This window comes from Pinus tabuliformis, chromosome 6 (genome assembly GCF_031772625.1).
Source record: "Pinus tabuliformis cultivar Carrire ecotype Pingquan chromosome 6, CPIR1, whole genome shotgun sequence".
NCBI lineage: Eukaryota > Viridiplantae > Streptophyta > Pinopsida > Pinales > Pinaceae > Pinus > Pinus tabuliformis.
In genome coordinates this window covers 726,216,418-726,242,329 of record NC_142292.1, presented here as the reverse complement: position 1 = coordinate 726,242,329, position 25,912 = coordinate 726,216,418, and the positions used below count along the sequence as shown (strand labels likewise).

The 25,912-nt window shown below is 32.3% G+C and overlaps 1 long non-coding RNA gene across 1 annotated transcript; it reads right to left on the bottom strand.

Annotated features, from left to right (window-relative positions):
* Window positions 1-20,587: 20,587 nt before the first annotated feature.
* LOC149260753 (uncharacterized) lies at window positions 20,588-22,270 on the bottom strand. The gene is made up of 3 exons (XR_016248334.1): window positions 22,172-22,270; window positions 20,830-20,935; window positions 20,588-20,684 (listed from the first exon to the last, which is right to left on the bottom strand). It is a non-coding gene; the product is annotated as an uncharacterized LOC149260753 (long non-coding RNA).
* Between the last annotated feature and the right edge of the window lie 3,642 nt (window positions 22,271-25,912).

The following is a 25,912-nucleotide window of genomic DNA, read 5'->3' as shown; positions in this document are numbered from 1 at the left end:
AACATCTTTCTTCTGTGCAAAACCTTTTTCCATAAGCCTGACTTTGTGCTTTTCAAGATAGCCATACACTTTATACTTGTTCTTGTAGACCCACTTGCATCCTATTGGTTTGGTTCCCAATGGAGAATTAATCAGCTTCCAAGTGCCATTCTTTATCAAGGAATCATACTCTTTTTGCATCGCTTCTTTCCCTTCATCATGAGAAGTGACTTCTTTGAAGGAAGTTGGTTCACAATTGAAAGAAAAAATTAGTTCACAATCGTATGAAACATCCATATCAATAGGCGAATCAAAATTGTCTACATTACCTCCATTTTGTTGTCTTTCCAACCTCATCAGGATGAAAACTTTCAAGTGTATTTGTCAACCATTTTGGAGGACCTTTTTTATATGGCCCACGCTACTCAATTTACTGAGTTGGGGCTAAATCAAGATTGAGTCTCCCAATTCTCAGTGTGTATAGAGCCAATATGAGATTGTGCCTCATTTTCAATACATGCATGAAAGTTCTTGAATGTTTGAAAATCATCATATTTATTCTTCAATAAATAAACCCAACACATTCTAGTGTAGTCATCAATAAATTGTATCATATATTTATTTCATTTGCAGAAAGAACCGATATTGGGCCACATAAGTCTGCTTGAATAAGTTCAAGTTTTCTATTTGCTCTTGAATGTGAATCATGAAAAGATTGTTTGCTATGATTTCCTAGAATACATGCATCACATTGCTTAAATTTCTTACGAATTGTATGCAAACCAATAACACCATTTTTCTTCAACATATGAAGGCTTTCATAATTCAAGTGTCCAAATCTAGCATGCCATTAAAAACTTTATGGAAATGTACCTTCATCACAATGAAAACTGTATGAGAAGTTATGTGCATGAGCAGAGGTTCCTTGCAGCTTCAAACTCTTTCTTCTTCTATCCCCATCATGACAAGTGAGCGATATGATTCTTTTCTGGCCTAAAATTTCCATCAAACATATAAATGAAGTGTCCTTGCTGGCAAATGTAGACCAAAGAAAGAAAGTTTGTCCTAAACTCCAGGAGATATAGAACATCATGCAAAAGAAAGTCAGGAAGATCAGGCTCAAATTTGAGCCTAATGCCTGATTGTGTCATGATTGTGTCAAGCATTGATGGCTTGAGTTTTGACTTGTCTACAAAGTATACTGCTCCATAAACATTGTTAGTAAATTCTTTGTAAAAATATCTTCTAAAAGTCACGTGGAAAGTTTATTCCGAATCAAACAATCAATAACCTTAAATAAGTCTTCAATTACTCCAATATTACAATGTCCACAACATAGTGAGTGGATTCAAGTGCTTATCTTTCCCTTTGTCATTGGTTTTACCTTTGGCTTAATTTCTTTCTTGTTCAATTTTGTCCCAAGGTAACTTACATGTTAATGTATCATGTTCATATCTAGTGCAACGTATACAATGAAGATCATAATTTTCTCCTTGGAACTATCTCTCCCCTTGCCTCTAAAATTCCTTCTTCATATTTCTGTTCATCCACCTCTTCATTTAGAAGAATCTTGTGCATGATTCTTCTCTCTATGTGCAAGACACACAACTTCTTCATAAGACTGAGGATTTTTCTTCTTCCCAAAAGAATTCTCTCTCTCTTAACAAACTTCTCAAGGGAGTCAAAGGTAATCTCCTTGAGGTTTCCACTTGCTTGCAATGACTCAAGATAATTTGAATAAGTGGGAGATAGTGCCTTGACATAAGCTATGAGAGGAATGTCTATTTTAACACAAATGGTTTTTTTATCATGCATAATGGATCTTAATTCTGATGCTAAAGCAAGAGGGTCATCATTTTTCAATTCAAAATTGAAAAATTTAATCATGGACATCTTCAAGTTCAAAGTGTAAGTCATAGAGTTCCTTCAACTTCTATAAGTTTTCAAAAGCATTTGAAAATAGTGAAATATGTTGACTCGCCTCTTCATTTATAAATGCAACAAGGCATAAGCCTTGTTGTTCTTATCTTCCCAAATGTCAGTCTCCTTAAATGAGGTGGGCTTTGCAAGTTCATTATCTCCTTCTTCTACCAAACTCCTTTCCACAACTCATAATAGTTCTCTTTTCTCGAGAGAACCACTCCAACAATAGATATCACTTAATACATTTTAACAATGTATATTGTGTAACATGTACAAAACTACTCCAACAATAAATATCGTTGAATGCATTTTAAAAACCTACACTGTGTAACATGTACTCTGCTGCCAATATTCTACATTGTGTAACATGTACTCTGCTGCCAATATATACAAAATATTTGCACTTCTGGTGGTAAAAATATTTTTTTGATATATATATATATATATAACAGAGGTATATTTGGGAAGGGTGTATATGGGGGTAAATATTATTTAGGGGAGGGTGTATATGGGGGAAGTTGTTATACAATGTATGGAGGAAGTATAATGTATGAGATAAGTTGGAGCAAGTTGGTAACGGGCCCACAAAGGGTGGTTTGTGTAGTCAAGCAGTATGGTACGAAGTGGTATTGAACTGTGTGACAATGCTATCCCACAGTGGTATAGGGAGGAAATACCAAGCAATATATATTATGCTATGGAAAAAATAGAGGAGCGAGTTTAAAATCTATTGTGGCATGGTAGAGGAGGTATAACTGTTGAATATATAATGTAGGTATTATATACCATGCAGAGTATGGGAGCAACACAACCATAGTCAATGCAATAGAGAGGTGTGGTATGGTGGTATTCATTAACCAAGCAACACAAGCGGTGGCATTCAACCAAGAAAAATAGGTGTGGGAGGGTGCATATGATATATCATAAATACCACAATGTTCAACAATGTTCAACGTAAATACACAATGACCGGGGCCACAATGGGTGGTATGTTGGTGGGATGGGGAAGAGTTGGGTTTACCACAGCTTCCACTGCGCCAACATATCATAGCCATGCCAATACAGTAGCACTTAACCAGTTCAACACAATAATACCACCAAAACCACCAATAACACAATTACAATAATGATAATTAACTCATAGTTATAAAAACTTGACCCAATACCACCAATAGCACAGTTACAATAATAATGATAATTGACTCATAGTTTTTTGACTTAGTTACCAGAGAATCCACAGTAAAAACCATTTTACGTCAACGTTTCAAATCCCAACCGGGATCCATCATTAGGACTTCTTGAATGCTTGATAGTAGAAGAGCTTAATTGAGGGATTAAATAGTAATGAGGAGAGTATATTTTGGGATGAGATGAATGTCGGCTTTGATTCAATAATATTAATTGTAGATTTTTGAATAATAATTTTTTATTAATTATTTATGAGTTAATTAATTGATTTAAATGATTGTAAATAATTATTATGTTAATTATTATTATAATTAAAATTAATTAATTAATTTTAATATTAATAATAATTAATTAATTTTAATTTTAATATAATAATCCTTATTATAAATATTTAGTGATTATTATACTAATACTTCATATAAGCATTTAATATTTAATATATGTTAATATAATATTATTAATTATAAAATAGTATGTGAAATATTCATTATTAGTATATGTTGGTATTTAATGAATAGTAATCTTTAGTATATTGTATTAATATTTAATATTTAATATATATAATATACGTTAGGATAATATTTATTATAAAATAGTATGTGAAATATTTATTATTAATATATATTGGTATTTAATGAATGGTAATATTAGTGTATTATATATTAAAATTACCTAAAATATATTAATAATAATAATCATTATTATTATATTAGAATTAATTAATATTAATAATATTCAAAATCAATATTAATAATTAATAATTGATAATTCATGTCAAGACCTAATTTCTTGAATATTATATATTAAAATTACCTAAAATATATTAATAATAATAGTCATTATTATTATATTAGAATTAATTAATATTAATAATATTCAAAATCAATATTAATAATTAATAATAATAATTGATAATTCATGTCAAGACCTAATTTCTTGAATATGATTACTATTTTAATTATTAGGTTTTGACAAGAATTATCAATTATTATTATTAATTATTTATTATTAATTAATTATTAACTATTAATATTGATTTTGAATATTTTGAATATTAATTAATTCTATTATTATTATTATTATTATTATTATTATTATTATTAATTTTAATATATATTACAATACAATAATATTACTATTCATTAAATACCAATATATATTAATAATAAATATTTCACATACTACTTTATAATAAATATTATACTAACATATATTAAATATTAAATATTAGTAAAATATACTAAAGATTACTATTCATTAAATACCAACAGATACTAATAATGAATATTTCACATACTATTTTAAATATTAAATGCTTATATGAAGTATTAGTATAATAATCACTAAATATTTATAATAAAAATTATTATATTAAAATTAAAATTAATTAATTATTAATAATATTATAATAATAATTTATAATAATTTAAATCAATTAATTGACTCATCAATAATTAGTCAAAAATTATTATTAAAAAATCTACAATTAATATTATTGTAGACATTCATCTCATCCCAAAATCTACTCTCCTCATTACTATTTAATCCCTCAATTAAGCTCTTCTACTATCAAGCATTTAAAAAGTCATTCAAGAAGTCTTGATGATGGATCCCGGTTGGGATTTGAAATAATGATGGAAAATGGTTTTTACTGCGGATTCTTTACTATGGATTCTCCCGTAGCTAAATCAAAAGAAATAAACCACTAAATCCTGATTCATAGTTATAAAAACTTGACATAACACACACAGTCATGCATAACACACACGGTCATGCCATTCGCGTAGCATGGAATATTTGATGTGTATGGAGGAGGCTCACCGCACCACAACACCTTCAATATAACATCAAAGAATATGACCCCTTCAGCTCCAAACACAGAGAGTGGAGCAATGACAAAGGTGTCAGTTTTGCAAAATAGACAAAACATAGGCAGGAAGGAGTTACAAGGGTATAGAGGATACCGGTATAGAGGATACCATGTCAGGCTTGTAGGTAACTCCTCAAATGAATTGTGATTTTCCATTAAGGCCGATCATAGAAACTTGACATAACACACACAGTCATGCATAACACACACGGTCATGCCATTCGCGTAGCATGGAATATTTGATGTGTATGGAGGAGGCTCACCGCACCACAACACCTTCAATATAACATCAAAGAATATGACCCCTTCAGCTCCAAACACAGAGAGTGGAGCAATGACAAAGGTGTCAGTTTTGCAAAATAGACAAAACATAGGCAGGAAGGAGTTACAAGGGTATAGAGGATACCGGTATAGAGGATACCATGTCAGGCTTGTAGGTAACTCCTCAAATGAATTGTGATTTTCCATTAAGGCCGATCATAGATATATACATGGAGGGAGAAAAGGGAGAAACTTTTGGGATGAAGATATATACATGGGGGGAGAGACTTGGGCTTCATCTCTGAGTGTCTCTTCATATCCCTATGCTCCTTGTATTCTATTTACACTATTCACCCAATCCCAATGATCAGATGTCAACACTTATTATTCCTCAAATTAATTGTGATTTCTCCTTATATTCTATTTACACTATTCACCCAATCCCAATGAAAATCATAAATATTTATTCCTCAAATTAATTGTGATTTCTCCTTATATTCTATTTACACTATTCACCCAATCCCAATGAAAATCATAAATATATATTCTCCTTAATTTTCTATTTACGCTATTCACCCAATCCCAATGATTAGATGTCAACAATTATTATTTTTCATTGATTAGATGTCAACAATTATAATAAATTAAAATTAAAACTAAATTTCAAATTAAAATTAAAATAATATATGCACGATAATGTTTATTAATATCCATAAGATAAAAAATGATTTACATATTATTAAATAATTATAAAATTTTGTTTATAAACTTTAAAATTTGTAAGAATATATATTTTCTTTTAAATTACTAGAAAAAATGATAAAATTTAATATTATAAAAAAAAATGAAAATAAAATTGAATACAGATTGACCTATCCAAAAAGATCATCACCTACTCAGAGAAATTTAAGGAGGACTTAATCAGATAATCACCCTAAAGCTAAATAAATCGTCTCAAATCCAAAAAAATAAAGAATATAATTTAAAAAAATAAAATTAATAATTCGATAATCACCACAATAAATAGGTATTAATCTGTTAAATAAATCATCTCCAATGCAGAAATCAACAACAATATCAAGAATATAATTTTAGAAAAATAAAATTAATAATATGATAATTACCAGAATAAGTAGGTATTAATCTGTTAAATAAATCATCTCCAATCCAAATCTGTTTATAATTATATTTTGATTTATTTCTATTATGCAAAGTTCAAATGTAAATTGAAAATAATATTTTATGAAATGTGTATTTCATAATGTTTATCCTAAAAGTGTTTACTGCTCATCTAGTTAGAAGGTTAACCCACAGAATTTAAAAAAATATATCAATCACATATTATATATATTTTAGAAAATTAATTCACACAATTAAAAAAGTATATCAATCTTATATATATCAAACTTTGAATCTTTGAAACTTATATACTTGGAAGGTTAATGAAACTTTGAAATATCAATCATATATATAAATATTATTTTGGGATACATATAATGAGCGAGAAACTTAGGATAGTTCAGTTAGAGAACTATCATAACGCAGTTTTGAATCATTCGATACCAGCGATCCTCAGAAACGATTTACAGTAAGCTCCATGATTTAAAACAACTCAAAAGAAAAGAAGATTTGCATCAGATTGATTCAAAATACCAGAATCTTATATTCAAACTTCAAAATCTTGAAGATTTTGAGCAACGCATATTGCAGCCTTCATCTAATGATAAATAAATAAATACCCATTCAAAATAATTGAAAACCATCACATTGTAATAAGCGCAAAGCGGACGAGCTGTATTCACTGTTCGTAACACAGAGTTATAAGTATCAAATTAACGACAACGAAATAACATACCTCTCTGGGGACTGGGATATCTGCATAGTCGATTCAGTGGATTCTACGCTCGTTTTACTCATTTCTCCACGGAGGCGTTCTGTAGAATTTTGTTTTTCTATGGGCACTGTGCTATAATCACCTCCAGGTTTATTAACCATGTTTCTACTTGCCTGTGACAACTGACAAATAATAGGGCTCTGAGTGCAACTCGTTAGGAAGACATTAGCAGTATCAATAGTCAAAAAGCCACAACTAGCAGACTTGCCGAAATCAGCCACCAGAATTCATGCGGGCTTAGTTCAAAGATTTTTCCTTCGGAGGTGCCATTAATGTGCAGGTCCAAAATCTGTTCTCCTGATCCTCTGCAGAAATCTGAGAATTATGAATTTCTGCATAAATAGATTTGGCTTGGTCTTGAAAAGATCGATGCATTATTCTTTTGATAATTATGAATTTCTTCATAAATAGAATTATCAAAGGAATGGCAAGGATCATGGTTATTTCTACATTGAAGACGAACCAATACCTGCTACAATACAGCAGCATAATGACAACGATCATATTCAAGAACAAGCCAATTCTATTTATCAAGAAACCCATAGTTATCCAAAAGTTGATCAGATTTCTGTAGAGGATCAGGAGAAGAAAATATCAGAATCCTCCTTCAATGGTATTGCTATCGATCGATCAATAATTGACTTCGCTTCCTCTAGATTGATTAGTTCAAGATTGTAGTGATGACAGAGAATGATGCAGAAAATAAACGAATTATGACAGTTGGTGATGAATCGATGGCAATGGTGCTTAATATGTTTCGTTGCAAACTTTGCAACGAAACTAACCGTTGAACGAAATTAACAAATTACAAATTCCGGTTACCAAGGCAAGTAACGAAACAAATTACAAATTCTGGTTACCATAACTTGGGGAAGCTATAATTCTGGTGTGACTAGTAGAAAAACTTGGGGAAGCTATAACTTCTTTTGACCAAATCAAGAGTATAAATAGGCTACACAGACATTTTTGGGCATTTTGGAGCCATGGGAATGGGTTTCAGAGCTATCTGAGCATTGTAAACTGGTGTATTCATACTTTTGAGCATAATAGAGAGGGTCAAGCCATTGGAAGTTGGACCAAAGAGAAATAGCCCAAGAAGTGTGAACTCCTTTATCATGTGCTACTATGATATTATTTTCGTGATGTTCATGTTTGTTATATGTTGTTGTTCAGTCATTTGTTTATGTTAATTTGTACATAAAATTTACATAAAAACACTCAAAAACTCATGTTTTAAACTTGCAATTAACCTCATGCATCCTGAAGTTCTTTTAACATATTCTGAAAAGGAATTTAGTACAGCAAACTAATTATCCCATTTAGATCACCTGTTCACATTAGGGTTTGAGGGAAGTTCACAGAGGAGAAGACCACTCCTCCCAACCAACGAGAATGGAAATCATGACCAGTTCTCCCCCTGAGCCAATTTTTACTCCCAGAACAGTTGATTAACAATGATCTATAAAGTCTAACCAAAGGCATCAAGGCTATACAAGTCCAACCCAGGAACTCATAGATCTAAAATCTGTTTTAGGGTTTCCACTGGTCCCCAACCAACTCAAGAACACCCTAAATGTCAACTTCCTGCCTCTATTAACAATGTCTTGTTCAAGGGATTAATCTTCCTTTCCTCCTTCCTAGTTTCCTCAGGTTACTCTCCCACCCTCTTCACTTCCTCGTACCAATTGAGATTGTTTATCTCTAGGGAGAGAAATAAATGTCTTCCAACTATCCAAAGGTCCAACTATCCGGTGAGCGAAATGTTTTCGCTTAGTGACTTGTCCATGTAAATTCCATGGCTAATCATAATTGTTTTAAATAAAATTAAAATAAAATAATATAACATTTTTTAAATTCAACCAAGCTTTCCACATAGCCTCTCGTTTACCAAGTTATTGTGGTAAAAGTAAATTAAATATTTAATTTTGTGCGGATGTTACAATAATAATAATAAGAGTAATTTTAATTAAAATTATGATTTATTTAATTCTTATGAGTTCATATTATGATGAATTTTTTTTATCCTTATTATGGATTGATGTATATCCACAGTTATCAACCAATTAACTTATATAGTGTATTAGTATAATTGAAAAAAATATTATCTAAATTTTATAATTATTACTATTAAATGTAATATTGCTCCGTGAAAAGTAAATATTTAATTTACTTTTACTCAGTAACTTAGTAAATTGTGGGTTTTGCGGAAGCGTGGTGGAAAATTTAATGTTAAAAAATTATTTGATTTATTTAAAATTTAGTTATGGTCACCTAGGAATTTATGGGGAAATGTCACTAAGTGAAAGTTTCATTTACCATACAATTAGAGAACAATTACTCCCACCCCTAGAGATAAATCATCTCAGTTGGGGAACATAAGCCAAGAGGATATGATAGGAAAACCTAAAGCATCTAGGAAGATATATTGAGAGAATAATTGATTTCGTAGACATGATGTTGTTGAGGAAAGACAAGTCATTGCCAAATATGGTGTTTTTGAGTTGGTTGGCCAGTGGAAACCCTAATACAGACTTGGAGTTTATAATCTCCTAAATTGGACTCACTTGGTTCAAGAAGTCTTGGGAAGGACCTGTTGAGGTCTTTATCGTCTACTGTTTTGGGAATGGAAACTAGCTCAGTGGGGGTAATTGGACATAATTTCCATTCTCATTGGTTGGAAGAAGTGGTCATTTTCTTCTATGGATTTTTCTTGACAGTCCAAACCAATAGATAAGTATTCATACTATTAAAAATATTAGTTTTTAGAATAAATAAATTTGATGTGTTCAGTGAGTAATGTATAAAGAAAATAATTAATGGGATTTTCTTATAGTGGCTCGTTCTAGTGTTCAAGTAAAAAATTTGTTATGAAAGAATGAATGAACTCATAGAATAGGGTAAAATTTGGAAATTGTGCAAGCATTGTGTGTTTAAAGTACTAGTGAGACTAGAAAAAACTATTGTGGACCAAGGGAGTGCAAAGAATCATGTTTTTCTCATGCATTTGAATAGAATTTCATCGAAATTAATATGTACACTCTCTGAAAAAAATCTCGCATGTTACTGTGTAAAATATCTATTGAAGTAGGTTAGTTCTAGGCCAAATGGTTAACGTTAGTCCAAAATAGTCCTCACATTAAATTGACTAAGGATTGGAATGCTTAAGCAGGTCCCAAAATAATAGGACTTGCTTGAAGGAATTTGATAACTCCAAAGAGAAAAATTAACTAAACTAGAGTAAATGAATTGTAAATTCCAAACTGTAAATAACGCAAGTATTTCAGAATAGACAAGTGTTGATGTAACCCATGATTATATGTAACTATATAGAAACAAGGAGTGTTTGCATAAATATAAGCCTATGTTGTAACCACCCCCTCCCACATTTACCCAATTTCACTAGCCTACTAGGGTAAACACGAGACGAAGAGTTACTATGACATGACCCAACTTCCAAGCTCTAGGGAAGGAAGTGGGGCCTACAAACTAACCACAATTGTCAACTCATAACAACCCTCAGGGCTAGAGCACGCTCAGGGGCCAAAGAACCATATTAGGTTACCAAACCCAACCACATGCATAACATGGCCTAGTTGTGGTTGAAGTCCTCCAACTGCATGCACAAACTGCTTCCATGCAGTTGTGACCAAACTTTCCTAGTTCATAGGGTGCAGTCCTAAGATCTGAGTCACAATTTCAGGTCAGCTTCCATACCATTGTCTAGAACTGCTTGAGACTTTCCAAAATGATACATGACATGAAAAAAAGGATAAACATTCAAAATCGAGTAAAAAACTTGACCTATACTGCCTAGAACACACTAGAAATTTCGTCAAACACATGGAAAACATGTAAGCTACATGTCATTAATGCATATCTTATCATAATAGTCTAGGATTCATATGAGAATCACCAAGAGGGCCCTATGACCTCTCCACATACCTTCAACAACACTTATTATTACATACATTCATGAACCAATAAACAACTAAATAATTCATGACAAGAGCCATAAATGGTGCACATCATATCCAACATATAACCAGAAAATAACTAGCATAGGAACCATGGAAACTCAACCAAGATATCACCAACATGATCACTACAAATTATCATAGAGCATAATAAGGAAATGTCTCATATTAGCATATGAAAATACCAACCAAGTCAGGGACTTCCATGTACCACCGACCATAGATTGGGCTGAACCAAATCTCTCTTTTAGCTAATCCACCATGTCTCGTATTCCAAGCATGAATGAGGGATCTCATGGAATGAAAAAAAAAAAAAAAAACCAAACTAGGACTTGTAGAGGCCAAACTAAATCAACCCTCAACCACAGTGATTCGACCTCCACGGTCAAACATCACTAACACCAACCAAATTGGCCTCTACCCAAGTTGTTCAGGCTTGTACCTCAACCCACCAAAGGATCTAGAACGTTTGTCCCATCATAGGCTCTAGGACTAGTAACTCAATCCAAGTTATTCTAGAGCTTCTAGAGCATTTGTTCTATCCCAAAATCATAAGGAATTATAAGCACCAAAACAATTAAGTGGAAAAACCCACAACACCGTGTCTATCTAGGAAATGACAAGGAAAGGCTAAAACCACTATCAATCTAGGAAAATCTTCATGTAAATGACAACACATAACCAGAAAATCACATGCATATACCATGCATCTAAAAATCAATAAGGAAATCACACATGCAACTTGTTATCTGCAAAATAATCTAGTTGTAGCTGCTAATCTGCCCATTCCCTTATGCTTTCTTGCTTTCTTTTTCCTTCTCTCTCCAAATCCAATGTATTCCAAAGTGATCCAATAATGCTACAATAATACTGAATAGAAGAGAGCTCCAAAACTGAATTGACAAAAGGCTAGCAAATGATCCTCAAAATTCCTTTTATCATTGAGGCCTCTATTTTCTTCATTTTCCCTTCAATTTGCCTAAATGAAAATCTGCATCTCTTCGCCTTCTTTTTCTCCTATTTTCTTTTATTTCATAAATGAAATGCCAATTATGCCACTTTGGTTTTTCTAATGCCTTTGCCAATTTCCATGGCCATTAATTAATCACCATTGATACTCATCACCGTGTTTTGCCCAACATTCAATTTGGAATATGTGTCCCATGACCTTGTTATTATTTTATATACATGGAAAATCAACCAAAGGATATTACAAACCCCTCTCCCTCACAGGAACACCATCCTCAGATGTTCAATGACACCTATGATCAACAAACTGGGGAAATATTGAAATACAGAACGAAAACAAAGAATTCCAAAGTTAGAAATTTCACTGAGCCTTGATTCGATCAAGCTTGAAAATAGACTTTATTGAAGCCATTGAAGGCTTTCAAGACCATTTGGGGTACTCTGTTGATCCAGTTAAGTTCGAAACTAACAGTTGTGGTTCAGTAAGTAGATAGTCATTACAATTCTTTGTAACGGTACTGTTGGTGCTCAAGGACTTGGTTCTTGCAGGCATTACGACAAATACATAGGAGCAGGAAGACAAGAACATTGAGACTGTCCAAATCATGGACGCGCATTTTCGGAACACGAAACGCCTTCCAATGTTTTTATAGTTCAGGCTTTCAGTCCTGGTCATCACTTGATCCGTAGTGCTCAGACATGTAGTGGAATTTGATCCCGAGTGTTCACAAAGGTTTCTTGCAGACGTATCTGTAATTAAATCCCAACATTTTTCTCAAAATTAGCCTCAACACCACTAGGATTGATGATTAACAATGTTTACTAGCGGGTTGATTGTCGCCAAGAAAGCTTAACAATTAATTAAATGCACGCAAATCTTACGTTATTTCAAGAAATTTTTATTCAAAGTCAGAAAGATTTAAAGAAATAATGCAGTTGTACAATGACAACACTGTAACATGATGGAGTACTAGTACATTGGGTGCAGAAATGTTACCTTGGGAGTCCTCAATGTGAGAGGAGAGGAAATTATCGTGAACAAGTTTGCTCTTCTCTCGATGCATGCTGCTCCAACCTCTGCTACGTATTCCTCAACGGCTATAATTGCTATCGCCCGATTGATTGATAATGTAGTTCGGTATTCCTCTCGGTCAATTAATATCACATCGTATTTCTGGTTTCCCCCTCATTCCCTTGTTTGTTTGTTTTCCTTTCTCCTTTTCGTTTCTCTATTTTAATATTTATTCTGTGGGTTCGAGTTTCTTTCACTCCCTCTAGATGAATATTCATTTTCCTTAACCTTATTGTTTGATCAGATAAATTAACATTGATAATAACCATTGATCTAACTCCCCCCCTTTTTTTTTTGTTATTATTAACTTTAAATGAATTAACCAACCTATTCTTCCACTAGGATTTTAAGTTCGATGTTGTTTAATTAAGAAGAATTCGCCTTTCTCTATGCTATTAGATTCCTTAAACTTAATTAGTGGTCCATTATTTAACTTATTAGCTTTAATAGACTTTTATATATATATATATATATATATATATATGTTTTTATTTGTTTAGTTTTAATAGTAAATAAGTCTATTAATAGGTCTTGGGAGTTAATTCTTTCAATTTATGTTATTGTATAACAAGGAACTAGCTTGCATGATAACTAACTAACTAATTATTTATATATTTATACTTAATTCAGAATATTTATATTTATATATTATTCCATATTATAATATTGATTTAAGGTTTTTGATCTTACAATTATATATATAATTAAATTCATAATACACATACAATTATTTATTATTCCATATTATGATTTCAATTATCAAAGAAAAAGTTTTATATGGTTTTTTCCTATTAGATTAACAACTAATGTTTATTTTATTAGTCTTGGTAGTTATTTCAAACAATTACATTTTTTGGAAATAAATATAACAAAAACTAACTTACATATTGATTAACCACCATTTATTTATATAATTATAATTAGGGAAATAGGCCTATTAATAACTAATTGATTCATACTCTTGATTATTAAATACAAACTTTACCTTTATTCAAACTTTGGTAATAAATATAACAAAATTTTGGTAATAATTATAACAAAAAATTACTTTCCCTGTCGATCCAGTCAAATTTAGTTGCTTCTCACAGTCAAATTACCCAGTCCAATGTAGCCATTTCCTAGTCAAATTTAGCCACTAGAAGATTTTTGTCCCTATTTAGCATGCAACCATGATATGATTCTTCAACTTGTCCTGAGGATGAACCACACTTATTGGTTTAAAAAAACTCGAGAAAATTATTATAATGTGATCTCGCCAAAATTTTTTCTCAAAAAACTCATTATTGAAATTGTATAACTTATAAATTAATTTGTATAATATTATCCTTATATATTCATTTATTTATTACAAAATTTCAAAATTTAAATAATATTTTATTATTTTATCTATATGTAATGAATATCTTTAGATGTATCACACAACTTATATTTATAGATGTATCACCAAACTCTTAATTGATAAGTGTATGTTTGTTTTTACCTTACCATATTCTACATGGTTAACTAAATTAATGTTTAATATTTTTTGTGTTATATATATATGGAAGAGGAGAAAATATATATATCTATATCTATATATATATATATATATAATTATTATTTTTATATAAATTAATGTTAAAGTGAAGTAATAAATTAATTTTATGAAAAAAATCTAAAAAATTATAAATTATGAATCAATTTAATATTTTATTTGGAAATTATTTAAAAAATAATAGCCATCCAAAAATAGTCTAATTAATTGATCATATAAATAAAACAAAAAATAATATTCAAATCAATGATTTATTTGTTTTATTTGAAAGTTATATAAAATGTTAATAATAAACCATAGATTATATTGAAAATCAATGGTTTAATGTTAATTAACCAGAATCCAAAATTTATTGAAAAAAGAAGTTAATTTAAGGATTTTATTCAAAGTTTCATTTGTAAGTTGGTTATATTAAATATCCAATGACAATCCATAAATTATTATTAATAATTAATGAGACTTCATAAATTATTATTAATAATTAATGAGATTCCATAAATTATTATTAATTAATGACAATCCATAAATTATTATTGGTTATATTAAATATCCAATGACAATCCATAAGTTATTATTAATTAATGAGACATTAGCAATGTTATTTATAACCAGCTAATCGATAATTACTAGTGAAAAAGTAGGTTTGAGAAAAATGATAAAAAAAATAAATCTCAAAATATAATTTTACTAAAATAATATGAAAGATTACATATCATATTTAGTAAATCTCTTTGTTGCTAAGATTACATGTAATACAAATTTTGTTTTTCCTTTATAAATCCAAATAATATTACAAAAATTATTATCTGTATTCAAGAATTGCATAAGGGAAAAAAAATTACTATAAAATTTCTGTCGTTATTATTTTCTACGTATAAACTCTGAATTATTCAACATTTAAACCTATTATATATATATTTAAAATTTTCACAATGATACGAAAAGGAAAAATAAAAAAAAATTCCTTTTTTAGGTATTTTCTACATATAATGTTTCAAATATCTAATACTAGCAATTGCACCACATGTTGCAAAGGAAAAGCCGTAAGGCCTAGCGTATGAAAGATTAGCATAGAAGAAAGACATAAAGTTTTTATGTAACTTTGTTTCTTTACTGACATTTGTCTTAGAGAAACTTTGAAATTTAAACTTTGCATAAATGAGCTAGAACAATTAGGAAGGATGGTTGTAGCATCGTGCAATCACAATCCTTCTGACAGAGATTTTAGTTTAAAAACACCTTATCAACAAAGTGAAATGTCAAGATTAATGTTAGAAACAACATCTGAGTGTGTAGATTTCCACAGTTCAACATAGTTGAAGTGGTATTTCTAGATTTAAATTGTGGCAAAGTTTATAAACATATTAGAGACATGTTAGTTGATGTGCCGTATGAGACTCCAATAATATTGTTTTATGTTAAAAAACTCTATGTAATAGTTATCCTAAACATAGTACTAATTATTGTGATGATTAGTGCACTGTACTAATGGCATAGCATAGAGTGTATTTGGTAAGAGACTACTATGAAGCTTAAGTATGGTATATAATTCTAATATTTATGCTAGTGGATTAAGAACACGAGTCAAATTTTCTACCCCATCACTTGAACTATCTTAAGCTCACTCACCTTAACTTACTAATTCATGAGCTTTCCAACCAACAACCACTCGCTGAATTAAGACACTTAGTTGATAGACTATGCATTTAGACCTTGACTATTGACTTTCTTAAACCTATTTGTTGGGCACCTTCTCTATAAACCCAACCAACTTGGGTTTACATTTACCCAACTTGGCAAGTGCTTTAATTTCCTAATTTCTTAATACCATAAATACTTTAATTCAAAAACATATTAATCCTTCATATGCATGGTATTGGCCATTAAGAAATAGAACAACATAATAAAAGTTCAATAATATATGTTGTTGATTAATTCCTTTCTTCATCATGGTCAACTAAACTTAACTATAGACAAACATAATTACCCTTTATCCACTATTAACAAATCATGTTTAACTTTATAATTAACCATAATCAATCTTATAAAACATATTCAACTATAATTCATCATACTCAATTTAAATCGATCATATTTGAATACATTAACATAATCACCTATAACATAATCATGCATAATCAACTAATGATCTACCACAAATATCTATCCAGGTTAACCACAAAGGACCACATTCAAACATATTCACTATGCAACAACACATATTTTGGTCTAGTCTTCAAGGCATTGGGTGTTCTCCCACATATGGTGACACATTGGCTAGCCATCTATTTATTACAAGAAAAAATTTAACCATTCTCGATGGTCAGCTTATTTTAAAATTTCTATGGTCATTGTTTTATGGTCAGCTTACATGTATTCTTAGCTGGTAATTTTGCAATCTCCTACTGCTAAAGATATTCCTTGTTATTCTTTTGACCATTGGATTTTTGCTAGAGACGCTAAAATATTTCTTATATGAAGATGAGAATGTTGATATCGGGTGATTCCCGTTGCTAGTTGAAGGAACTAAAATATTTTGTAGGTTTTGATGTTGAGTCATAATTACCGTAGACTATTGATTCATACGCATGAAATAGAACATCAGATTGATTATCACCTACATCATCCGCCTTCTAAACCTTCACTGCCATCTATAACAATGAACTGCTATGCTTTATTTTGGAGAAATCATGTTCCAATTGTTGTTGGAAGGAAGTCTATGGTAAATTGAAGCATGTGGCTAGCAACCAGAATGAATGAATCAAACAACGAAACAAATATTACAATTTATACAAACACTTTTACTTGGAAAGGAAGAGTAATCACGAAAAATGAACTCATACCTCTGCTTATTATTGACAAGGAATCCCTAGGGGGAGACACCAGATAAATTTTATATAATCTTATCAAAGTAAACCAGCTATATTGTCCATTTGAAAAAAAATATTCATTGGCAGTGGAAATGCAATACCCAAGTAGTGATATCCAGAAAAGCATGAATGAGGCAAAAAATATTATTGCACTTCTATAAAACACATAAATGTTATAACTTATATCTAGCATGTGCTTCTAAGAAGAATGGAATTCTCAGAGTTCTTCTATGTACCTCTAGAGTCATAATTATGCTTATTCACGCCATAAGGATATTTTGGGCCACTGTAATAGGGATTGTTCTTAGAATGTACAGTATCGATAGTTTGAGCTTTTGGCCTAAAAGCTAGCCCTTGTGACGATTTTATAAGCTAGAGGCATATTTTATCTTCTACTCCTACCCATACTAAGGGGATGTTGATTAAGCTGGGGATTCCTTTGTGGCATAAACCTCCAAAGGGATGTTGATTAAGTTGGGGATTCCTTTGCGGCATGAACCTCAAGGATGATGGCGGATCTGCAGAGTTGGAGTTGTGCACTCCATTGTCTCGTCCATGATCTAAAATCAGAAGTCTCCTCCTTCTATCTAGATCCAACTAACACTCAGGGATTTCTCCTTCTTCCCTACTTGGTGAACCATCAACACTTGCTTCTGAAGCACCAACAGTAATAGAATTAGAAGACTCTATAGGTGGAACTGTATGAGAATGTTCAGGAATTGGCTATCAGATGGAGGACTGCCAATTGGTTGTTCTTGCTGAAAAGGGGCCATTAATGATTTTGGATCTTGAGTGTCCATCACAGTACAAGGCAACGCTAGATTTTGGAACTACATTTTCATCCTGAAGCAACAATCAAAACTGTAAACAATAATATCATGTGCATAATGGGCTCTAATATAGTTAAAACAGTAAACCAAGAAAACGATGGGTAATATGTTACAACTAAAAATTTTGTCTGACTGCTTGAAGCTAATGACCAGTTAAAAAATCTCATTTGATTCCTTTCTCCATATTTGTCAACTAAATTTAACTATAGACAAACATAATTACCCTTATCCACTATTAACAAATCATGATTAAATTTATAATTAACCATAATCAATCTTATAAAACATATTCAACTATAATTCATCATACTCAATTTAAATTGATCATATTCGAATACATTAACATAATTATGCATAATCAACTAATGATCTACCACAAATATCTATCTAGGCTAACCACAAAAGACCACATTCAAACATATTCACTATGTAACAACACATATTTTGGCCCGGTATTCAAGGCCCCGGGTGTTCTCCCACGTATCATGACACATTCAACTGGCCATCTGTTTATTAGAAGAAAAAAATTAACCATTCTTGATGGTCAGCTTATTTTAAAATTTCTATGGCCACTATGTTTTGGTCAGCTTACATCTCTTCTTAGCTGGTAATTTTGCAATCTCCCACTGCTAAAGATATTCCTCGTTATTCTTTTGAACATTGGATTTTTGCTGGGACACTAAAATATTGCTTATATGCAGATGAGGATGTTGATATCGGGTGATTCCCATTACTAGTTGAAGGAACTAAAATATTTTGCAGGCTTTGTTTTTAAGCCATAATTACTGTAGACTACTGATTCATACACACGAAACGGAACATCAGATGGATTATCACCTACATCATCCACATTTTAAACCTTCACTCTCGTCTACAACAATGAACTACTATGCTTTATTTTGGAGAAATCATGTTCCAATTGTTGTTGGAAGGAAGCCTATGGTAAACTAAAGCATGTTTCCTGCAACCAAAATGAATGAATCAGTCAATGAAACAAATATTACAATTTATACAAACACTTTTACTTGTAAAGGAAGAGTAATCATGAAACATGAACTCATACCTCTGCTTATTATTGACAAGGAATCCCTAGGGGGAGACACTAGACAAATTTTATAAAATCTTTTCAAAATAAACCAGCTATATTATCAATTTGAAAAAAAATATTCACTGACAATGGAAATGCAATACCCAAGTAGTGATATCCATAAGCATGAATGAGGCAAAAGAAATTATTGCACTTCTATAAAATATGTAAATGTTATAACCTTTATCCTAGCATGTGCTTCTAAGAATAATGGAAGTCCCAGAGTTCTTCTATGTACCTCTTTAGGTAGAAGGAAACCTACATCCTAGCACGTGCTTCTAAGAAGAATGGAAGTTCAGAGTTCTTCTATGTACCTCTTTAGGTAGCCCCCTTCTAGAGTCACAGTTATGCCCATCCACACCATGAGGATATTCTGGGCCACTGTAAGAGGGATTGTTCTTAGAATGTATGGTATCGATAGTTTGAGATTCTAGTCTAAACGCTAGCCCTTGTGATGATTTTATAAGATGGAGGCATATTTTATCTTCTACTCCCACCCATACAAAGGGATGTTGATTAAGTTTGGCATTCCTTTGTGGCACTAACCTCAAGGATGATGGAGGATCTGCAGAGTTTGAATTGTGCACTGCATTGTCTCGTCCATGCTCTAAAATCAGAGGTATCCTCCTTCTATCTAGATCCAACTCAATTCAGGGATTTCTCCTTCTTCCCTACCTGGTGAACTATCGATACTTGCTTCTGAAGCACCAACAATAATAGAATGAGAATACTTAATTGGTGGAAATGCATGAGAATGTTCAAGAACCTTGTCATGTGGTAGGTATTAGCTATCAAATGGAGGAATGACAATTGGTTGTTCTTGCTGGAAAGGGACCATTAATGATTTTGGATCTTGAGTGTCCATCACAACACAAGGCATCACTAGATTTTGGAACTACGTTTTCATCCTAAAGTAACAATGAAAACTGTAAATAATAATATCATTTGCTTAAAATGGTAAGCCAACAAAATGATGGGCAATCTGTTATAACTAAAAGTTTTCTTTCACTGCTTGAAGCTAATGACCAGTTACAAAATCTCATTTGAGGATAAGAAGTAAATAGTTTTCTCTATTAGTTAGCCATTTACTCATGATATAGCCAACCCAACATTGAACACTAAAAAGGACTGCAATTTACATGTTTCAATCCCCTTTTAGATTCACCGTAAATCATGCGTTCTGGGCCCTAGCACAGGCAAGTCAGCATTTCCATTTGCTATAGCTGCTTCATCCTGTACCCCATACCCGCATAGAATACAAAGAACAAAAACATGTGTCAGGCTAACTTGATGTTGAATCAGTCATGCTACACACAAGGATATAATCCAAGAGCATAATATGAAAAACATAATGACAAAGAGAATCCAGAGTTCAAACCTTTCTCACCTAGTAGTTGCTGACATCAGGTGCAGATGGAAGATCTGCCACATCAGTTTCATATAAGATTCTGGTGATTGTTTGAGAAAGGCCCTCATCAAAATCTCTGTAATAACACAGACATCCAGCAATACTAAAACACGTGTACTTTTTGACAACAGAAAGGACATTTATAGTATAATCAAATAGAAATTTAAATGAATTTATTTCATGCTGGTGAAAGGGAAGTTTTTAAATGTATAATCAATACTAAAACCTTTCTGCATCCAAACTTAATACAAAAACATACTACTCACTTAAAAAAACCACCTCTGACATTAAAAGCTATATTTCTTGCAATACATATTATTGGTACAGGTTTACCTTTTTGCAAGGCACATAACTATGAAATTAATAGAGGTGTAAAGTTTGACTTCTCCAAGATATGTTTATCTCTCATAATAATAATGGATCAAAACAGGAGAAATAAACAGACAGTTCCACTTGTTGATCCAACAGAAGCACAAGAGGCAGAGGTGGGAGGTAGAACTATCAATCCTGGAATACCACTCTTTCATCTAAGGATGCCTAACCGCTTCTTTAGAGAAGGTAGTTAGTGAAGTCATCTCCATAGAAAAGGTAGTTTTGGTAAGTTCTAGATGAATTAAAAGGGTCTAGGTTATTTCCTTCATTCTGCAGAATCTGAAAACTGAGCCTTATAGGTGAATCCATTATTCATCAAGATCCTTTCGTTCTCTTACTAGTCCATGATGCTCAGGCTGAAGAAACTGTTGTGGATTTGACAATTTATTGAAGGAGTTGGGTGCCCCTGCCCCTGTATGGCATGTCATGTCTATCTAGTCACATTATTTTTCATTCTAAACAACCTTGTTTGGCTTCGCATCTAGAAATTATGGGAAATTGAATTAGCTAGGGAAAGTAGCTCCTCACATATGATGGGTTTGGATTAGCACTCACACTCGCTTAGCGAAAGGAGTAATCACCTATGTCGAAACCATCTTTTGGTCAAGATTGAAACATGCCTAGCCGACCTTACTCATTGACTGGCCCCTGAGCCATACCAGTGGTCCCATAGTCTTTGTGGTCGTTTTCCTAAGTAAGGGGACATGTTTACAAGGGCATCATACTTTAGTCGTGGAAGTCTTTTACCCCCCCGATATGGTAATTTGTGTCTTGTAACCGATGAAATTTGACTTACCATAACCAGCTTCAGAGTTCATTGGAGATTGAGCAGATCGATTTGGACTGGGCTTATGTTGAAAAGAAAAAGGCAGATATAATCCATGAGTGGAATATGAAAAAAATAATGACAAAGAGAATCTAGAGTTCAGATCTCTCTCACCAAGTAGTTGCTGACATCAGGTGCAGATGGAAGATTTGCCACATCAATCTCACATAAGATTCTAGCCATTGTTTGAGAAATACCCTCATCAAAATCTCTGTAATAACGTAGACATCCAACAATATTAAAATGCATGGAAGATTTTCCACATCAGTTTCACATAAGATTCTAGCCATTGTTTAAGAAAGGCCCTCACCAAAATCTCTGTAATAACGCAGACATCCAACAATATTAAAATGCATGTAGTTTTTTACAAGAGAAAGGACATTTATAGTATAATCAAATAGAACTTTAAATTAATTTCTTTCTTGCTATTGAAAGGGGATTTTTTAAACGCATAATCAATACTAAACCTTTATGCATCCAAACTTAATACAAAAACCAACTCTGACATTAAAAGCTACATTTCTTGCAATACATAATATTGGTACAGGTTGACCATTCTACAAAGCACATAACTAAGAAATTAATAGAGGTGTAATGTTGGAATCCTCCAAGATATGTTTATCTCTCATAATAATAATGGATCAAAACAAGAGAAATAAAAAATACCTCTTCGTATTGAGCATAGTATGGTGCAAAAGCTGGAAGAACAAGAACACGAGATTGATCTCTGTCCTCCCAAACCTTCAATCAATCATCTATTACCATTGCAATCTTGGGGTGTCAAATCCCACTACGAAAGAAATTAAGTCAAGACTTTCTGAAGCCTGTTTCAGATGAATAGATTTCAAAAATAAATAAAGTTTGTGCTGAACTGTGTTGCAGATATTTTTCTTGTAGTAAATTTTTATATTTACTATACCTCTAGACTTAACAATGAATTGCAACATTTCTGGGTTGCTCCAATTATAAAATGAAATGGTTGAAAAGAATAGGAATACCTGGGAAGGAAGAGCAATCACGAAACATAAACTCACGCCTCTACTTATTATTGACACAAAAGCCCTGGAGGGAGACACCAGTTAAATTTTATGAAATATTGTCAAATTAAATCAACTATATTGTCAATTTGAAAAAAACTATTCATTGATAGTGGAAATGAAATACCCAAGTATTTATATCCATAAGCATGAATGAGGCAAAGAAAAAATATTGCACTTCTATAAAATATGTAAATGATATAACATGTATCCTAGCATGTGCTTCTCATAAGAAACGGAGTCTCAGAGTTCTTCTATATACTTCTTTAGGTAGCCCCCTTCTAGAGTCACAATTATGCCTATCCACTCCATGAGGATATTCTGGGCCACCGTAATAGGGATTGTTCTTAGAATGTATAGTATCAATAATTTAACTAGTTCAAGCAACTATGATTGTCTATGACGACTAGCTGCTCTAACTACTGGGAACTTACAAGAGCTTCATGTACTGACTAGAGTTCTAGTATTACATGAGTAGAGAATTTCATGAGTAGATCTTCTCTTTCTCAGTTTTTTGTTTTGTTTGGGGAAAAGCCCTATATAGCACAACAGGAGTGAAGAAGACAACTAGAATGAAAAAAAAGTAACTTACCAATAGGAGTGATCTCTGACTGGCCTATTTCGAGCTAACCATTTTCAAAATAAATCAATCGGGGATCGACCCATTTCCATATTGAAACAACCACCGGAGCTAACCATTTCCATCTCAACCCAGTCCCGCTGGATCAAACCTGGGACTATCTCGACCAAGCCTGGGACCGTATAAAAACCACTGGATCAAAGCCATCGAATTCAATCTGGGCGCATCTCAAACCTGATGCATCTCAAACCGACAATCGGATCAAACTTAGACCAGAGCTAACAAGAAACCAAATCAAATTACCCAAACTACTCAAAAGAATCAATGCGTCGGGAATCGAATCATAAGCAATTAGTCGGGGTCAAACCTGCGACTACTACTTCCAGCAAGCAAGCCAACCTAAAGGTGGGAAAACAAATTAACTTACCACTGCGCGTGACCCCTGACTGGCATGTTTCGATTTGAGTCCTACCAGTGACCCTGGCCTTTTCTCTGGCAGTCTTGTTTGGATTTATGCTTAAGAACACTTTGTCCTTGCGCGAAGAGGAAGATGGAAATGGGTTGAAGACCATGGATCAGTTATCGGCCTGGTGATCTGTAACCGCCTATAATTATCCAACGGTAGAAACTGTTCTAATCGTCTAACCTATAGGATCTGTGGTCTATAAATTGACACAATAGCACCTTGGGGGAGTGGCTTTCAGAGAGGAACACCTTACGGCGTAATTATACACAATTGCAAATGTTAATTTTAGTATCATAATTAGTAACTTAGTAGCTTAGGATTTGGCATGATTGAAGAAATTTTATGGTTTTCTCTCTTTAATATTATTATGACTTCTTTCTAGGTTTATTATGTTGAGATTCAACTAAGTTTAAAATATTTTTGATCATCACTTCTTAATTTTCAAGGTTGGGGAACCTCTCCAAATTGGGATATTGTCATTCTCTTGACATTTTTTCTTTGGAAATTGATTATCATGTTACTTAAAATAAGATGTGGTTCATAGCATAAGTGTGTGACATTCAACATTCGAGACAAGGACATGTCATCCGTAGAATTTCCCAATGTTACTCTAAGTGCCTAAAGCCCCACAACTTTTTTCAATATTCAACACCCTGGTAACAATTGTAGTGTCTTCTCCATTTGGTAAAATGAAAGACCTACCAATTCTCTTTGTTGTAATTGGAGGACTTATAGTAATAGATACAGATGTTGTCTAAGATCATGCACCTTTAAATCATGTATCATCTATACAAACAACAATAGGGTTGATTTATTTACTAATTTTAGAGCTTGCATACACATGAATACCATTTTCACTGGTCCTTAATTATCATAGAAATAATGAAACAATGCAAGACTAGTTTTACACCATTAGCAATACAAATAATAAGGTAAGAAAAAACTAAAGATAGAGGGACACTAAAAGACCTACAAAATTGTAATGGTAGGGGTGAAAAACCATGATTCACCAATTAAATTGTATATGCGACAACTTATGTGATATGCTATAACAAAAGACAAGAATCTACTCTACTCATCATCGAAAGCCAAAATTGATCGATGAAAACACTAAGCAGGAAATGAAGAATTTCAATCACACATAACACAATATTTTTCTTAGGAAATCAATTGCTCAAAACCCTAAATATCTATATTGTATTAACCATAAGATTTGAGAAGAAAATACAATGCGTGTTCAACTCGAACAATTCCTGCACAAGTAAAATCTATCTCTCTGCTTCACAAACCAACTCAAGCCAACACTTAGCCAAATATACTACCTATCAAGCCCCTATTTACTTCCACAATTCGTGAGAGAATTAACCCATATTTAATTGTGAAATTCCCCACTCATAACTGCACAATCCATCATAGGCGTTCTAATGATTGCATGCACCATCTGTACAACTCAGAAAATTATACAACTGATAGTACATTGTCCCTGAACTCTAATTTCAACTGGGTCTTCCTCTAAACTAACATGCATGAGTTATTTATGAGTGAATATTTAGTTAACTGGTGGAGTAGTGAAGCTGCACTGAATTTGCCCCCTACTATTAGACCTCCTATTAGTTCCTCCAATTATTTGAACTAGTTTAACTGACTTTAATTCAGTTAGACTGAGTTAATTAATTACAACTCAAAAGAACTCAACCTGGACCCCTAAAATTTAGGAATCATTGTACATGACTCTATAGAGATTTCCAAATCGAGTTTACTGAGCCAACTAG